General features: G+C 36.2%; 1 protein-coding gene across 1 annotated transcript in view; it reads left to right on the top strand.

Moving 5' to 3' along the window:
* Positions 1-4,413: 4,413 nt before the first annotated feature.
* LOC108738882 (laccase-like) overlaps positions 4,414-5,529 on the top strand; it is a 73,477-nt gene continuing 72,361 nt past the window's right edge. The window contains exon 1 of the mRNA XM_025980331.1: positions 4,414-4,655. The gene's annotated coding sequence lies outside the window, so the exon portion shown is untranslated. The remainder of the gene's footprint in view (positions 4,656-5,529) is intronic.

The raw sequence follows: 5,529 nt of genomic DNA, 5'->3' as shown, positions 1-5,529 counted from the left end.
GGCGACGTCGAGGTATGTGACGGAGTTGCCCCATTTAATGGGGTGGTTGTTAACGATGATGATGGGAGACTTACTGGTCCTATGGGAGAAGATTGCTTCCGACTTGGTCTCGTTAATTGCAGGTTTCCATTTTCAATACCAGTTGAGGAGCAGGGGCAGAAATTTGTTAATATTTTGCGGAGCTCCGTAAATTGTTTTGGTGGAATTTATAACGGCAGTCATCGACATAATGGGCAGTGAGAATTGAAAGGTGGAACAGCAAGTCTGCACAGAAGAGGTTAGATAGAGGGGGCGACAGCTTGAAGCCTTGGGGGACGCCGACCGTGACGAGTTTACGTATTGGGGTATAAGGCTGAGCCAACGCGGACACAAAGGATTCTGTCAGAAAGAATGCATCTAATAACCCCAATAAGGAAGTGTAGGGTTTTGAGGGCGAGTTTGCTGGGGTATAAGGCAGAGCCAACGTGGACACGAAGGGTTCTGTCAGAAAGAAAGCATCTAATAACCCCGATAAGGAAGTGTGGGGTTTTGAGGGCGATAAGTTTGAAAATGAGACCTTCGTGCCAAACTTCATCGAAGGCTTGTTGGATGTCAAGCAGAAGAATGACCGTGTGAAGGCGCTTGTTGCCAGAAATGTGTTAAGCAACACGAAGGAGGAGGAGGAGTTGATGGGTGATGGCGTGGTGTCTAGGGAAACCATGTCGGATTCGGGAAGGAGATTGTTTTGCTCCGCATGGTCAAGAAGCCGGTCTAGAAGTATGGATTTCACTACTTTGTTCAGCTAATTTAACAGGCCGATGGTCCTGTAGCTCGAAGGATTCCACTTTTTGAAAAGACAAGTGACTGTGGCTTCTTTCCAGATCAAAGATAAATGGTGGAGCTACATGATAGCGTTTGTAATATTGCATAGTACAGTTATGTGTTTTGGAAGCAGGGCTTTTAAGACACTGTTGCGAATTCTGTCCGCGCCAAGGGCTTTTCACAGATAGGATGATGAGAAAGATTTCACGGGGGGAAGTGTGTTTATAATCGAAAACAATAGGGACGATGTTTTGAGAGGTGGCTTCTGTTCGGTCGGTAAATTCGGCAAGATCCACACGGCTGGGTATTGGGGAGCACTGGAGACAGAGAGTCTGCAAAAATTGCAGCTTTTTGAAGCTAATACAGAGAAGGCATACTATTTATACTAACAATAAGTCACACAACTAGTGTTATTAATAACAATATGATGAATGATTGCCTTGGGCCGCGAATCTATCAGTCGCCCCTCGTACATTACTTATATTTTTAAGAACGTTTCGATCTTTTTAGATCTGTTCAGCGTGCCATGAGGAGAGTCGACAAATCACTGACCAAACCGAAGAACTTCCTAAATGACAAGTTTATGTAATATCAAAATAGAAGTGTATCGCCATTTAGCGGATATTTTCTGCTACTGAAGTATTTCATGTGTTAAACAATGCCTCGCTGATGTATTCAAACTTCGCACCCTTCATACGGGATAGACACCGTAAACAAATTAATAACTTTTGTAGTTACAACTGAACTTTCAAAAACTTAGGATTTTCTGCTTTCTGAGTAACTCCCTCATGGTCATTGTAACTTGTACGGCTTAGAAGTTTAGAACTACTTACTGGTAAGTTTGCTACACATGTAAATAACTTATTAGTAATTGAAACGTTGGAAGTTTGCATACTAATTAGACCTAAGAGAAACTTCCAGTTTTCTCGGGAAATAGGGAGAAAAGCAGTGTTTCCGAAATTGATTGTTGTTTGCGAAAATTATTTCATATATAGAACGCTTTGAATATTTTCTTGATGTTGATTAATAATTGTAAGAAGTTTGCGTATTTATTACATACAATATCTACCACTAGAGCTTTGCTTGCTTTGCAGTCGTATAAGCAAAATGTGTTCGCAGCGAATAATGGCAGCGTTGCTCTCTTTGTATTGGTTAAACAGGTACGTAATTTATTGTACAAACTTAATAGTTTAATATAAAAAAAGGAGACGAAGAATTAGGAGAAGTAACTGATTTTCGATATCTAGGAAGTCAGGTAAGTCAGAATGGAAGGAGCAGTAGAGATATAAAACGGAGAAAAGAAAAGAAATTACTTTCAAAAGATTAGAAGCGTTCGAAATGTGGCGTTACAGGCGAATGATGAAGATACCGTGGATAGAGAAGGTTAAAACTGAAGAGGTATTAGAAAGAATAGGAGAACAGAGGACTCTATGGAAGTCAATAAAGAATAGGCGAGATAGGTTGGTAGGACACCTTTCTCAGGTATTAAGGATTAGTCAGAGACATATTAGAAGGGGAAACAGGAGTTAAGAGAAACAATAGGAATTTCGCGTCATGTATAAAATAGACGTGGTGTACGCGGATTATAATTAATTTATAACGAGTAATATTATGATAAACTTAATCTACCAATATTGATGTAACGATAAAGAATAAAAATATGATAAAAAATTACTATATGATCATAAATGAGATGCTAAAATAAGAATAAAAATATAAAACAACAATAGAGGGCCTAACGAAAAAATTATTGCACCTTAACTGACTTAAGAGAGACATATCGATTAAGGCCATTATCATCTCGCAAGGCTTTCGATGAGCTGCTAAATTTGCATTGCTCAATATTACTACATCTACTTTGAATATTAAAAATTAACAATCATGTAAATAGTCAAAATCAAGATATAGAACCAATCGATCAATCATTGAGGTGCGTTTCCATAGGTATTATTTATTTAATGTCCTTATATTATCTTTATTATTGTATCAAACAAATTATTTTTTATAATGTATAAACTTTTCTTAAGTCGTTATATTATCTATTTATTAAGTACTGAGAAAGTTTTATTGCAACTGAATTATTAAGATTAAATTATCGAATGATTGAAGCATTTAAAATCATGATATTTTAATTCCAATATAAAACTCACGTCTTCGTAATAGTATTATCTAGATCAGCGTTTCTCAAACTATGTTCCGTGCAACCCTGGTATTCCGTAATGGGTTCACTAACGCGTTCCGCGAAGCATACGTACGAATACGTAATCTTCACTTTAACATTCAAGCCAAAACAATAAAAAGTAACACTCCACGAAATTGAAAAAGGAAATCTCAATTAACCATTCCTTCCACCACCCCATACAACTAACATTATGTACATATGTATATATCTTCAATAGTAAGAAGCAGTAAGTACCACATGTCTTATTAAAATTTAAAATTGGAATCCCAATTAAACAGTTTATGAGTTTATACAAAAACTTCATAGAAAAAAGCACTTTCAATTTTTCCTGAATTTTCAAGGCAATTTTTCCAATGACATACTTTAAAATTTTGTAGCGTCAATTCGATGTATTATTGCATTAATTTTTGACCCACTAGAAATAACCTAAAATTAATGACGAAAAATTGTTGCTGCTGGAACTCCCTTACAGGGAATCAAACCCGAGCCGCTGGTTTTACGCGGCAGTACTCTATCACTACGCTACAAGCTCATTAATTTGAGGTTGTCTGTAGTGACTAAAATTTACTCATTTATACATCTCATACATTAATCTCTTAAAGTAAAACAAAAATACTTGTATGCAAGGGAAGAAAAAGTATGGAAAGAGCGAATGCAAAAATAGGAGACAAAGAAGTGAATGATTTTAGGTATCTAGGAAGTCAGATGAGTCAGGATGGAAGGAGAAATAGGGATATAAAGCAGAGGGTAGCACAATAAAAAGAAGTCACTTCTATACTCGCGAAGGATTACTTTAGAAATTCGAAAAGGATTGTTAAAAGTGTATGTTCGGAGCGCGGCGCTGTACGAGTGCGAAACATGAACGGTGGGCGCGGCGAAAAGAATGAGGTTAGAAACATTTGAAACGTGGTGTCACCGGCGAATGATGGGGATACCGTGGATAGAGAAGGTTAGAAATGATGAGGTATCAGAAAGAATAAGAGAACAGAGGACTCTAAGGAAGTCAATAAGAAATAGACGAGGTAGGTTAGTAGGGCACCTTCTCAGGCATGAAGGTCTAGTCAGAGGCATATTAGAAGAAAAAACAGGAATAGCTAAGGATGTGGGTTGTTCTAGTTTTGGGGAAATGCGAAGATTAGCTCAGAATAGGAAAGAATGGAGAGAGGTATTATAGAAAGTATAGAAAGTATAGAAAGAATAGGAGAACAGAGGGAAAAGGGTTCCATTTGTTAAAAAGTTTAAGAAACTCTGGTACAGATATAGATGAACGGGAAATATAAAGTTTATCATATCGTAACTGAAAAAAAGATGCAAATCGCATCATTTGAGTATTTGTCGGTAAAATTCATAATTGGATGACGTTTATATGTATATCAACAAAAAAATTGCTACAATAAAGGTGATAAAACTGTGAAATAATCATGAAGTACCTAAGTATATTGTTCACTTACTAAATAGCGACATTAAGTAAGATTATTTCGGTAAATACTAATATCTTAATTGCTTTGCCGGTTGCAAGTTTTTTTACCTAATATATGCAGGCAGTAGCACTGCCTTTCTCGGTTGGTAAATATCTCATCGTCGGTTAATTTTCGGATAATTAAGTTTTACTGCAAAGTGACGGAAAAGTGTTTAGCTCGTTTCACTTCTAGGACTGAATTGCATTAAGAGGGTAAGTCACACTTATATGTCACTTATTATATCTTTATTAATAGACAAAGGGGGAAACTGGTTTATTGATTAATTGAGTTTACAATAACTAGGATAGGCTTAAAGAAATCAAGTCAGGATAGGGTAGTCGCAATAGGTACTACGTATATTCATGTTAATTCTCGATCCTTAATCCATTCTTGCACGAATAAAATCGTATACTTACAGTTGGAAGGATCAAAATTGGTAAAGTCTGCAGTAAATTATCTGTGAGAATAAAATCTTCTTTCTTGTTTCCACTTGGGACCGTAGTAATTTGCTGCGTTTTGGCCACGCTCTTGTTAAGAAATGTTTCATGAGTAATACAGACAAAATGAAAAGAGATAACCGAATAATAGTAAGCGATGCAGAGGTTGCTTAGATACGTAAAAGATGAAGATCGTCTTTATAATTGCGTGGTTGGAATCATACCTTTAAACAAGCGTATTTGCTGCCCGCTGCAATTCCTACATGACATCTCTTTTCTATGTTTACGATATTCCCTACAACGTCTGTCGTTAGTAAAAGTAGGGAACCATCAGTTACTTTTATTATTTATTAATAAATTGTACACAAAAGTAAAAACAAAAATGTTGTATTTTGTTATTATTTATTGGTATAGTACTAAGAACTGATACATTACTCGCAGAAATGTAGAATTCCTTAGGGTAAGGTGCGGCCAGTTGGCAAGGTTAGGTTAGGTTAGGTTAAAGACAAAAAAACTAAAAAAAACACTGCAAAGGTATATAAGAAGTAATGATTAATTTTTCATAAACGAAATAAAAAAAGAAAATAAATGTAAATAAAAAGTTACTGCATTTTCGTCATTTTGTCCCAATAGTGGGGTAAGGTAACGG

This window comes from Agrilus planipennis, unplaced genomic scaffold (assembly GCF_000699045.2).
Source record: "Agrilus planipennis isolate EAB-ADULT unplaced genomic scaffold, Apla_2.0 scaffold210, whole genome shotgun sequence".
In the NCBI taxonomy this organism is placed as follows: domain Eukaryota; kingdom Metazoa; phylum Arthropoda; class Insecta; order Coleoptera; family Buprestidae; genus Agrilus; species Agrilus planipennis.
Note: the sequence above shows the minus strand (reverse complement) of the source record. Positions and strands in the feature narration are given on the sequence as shown.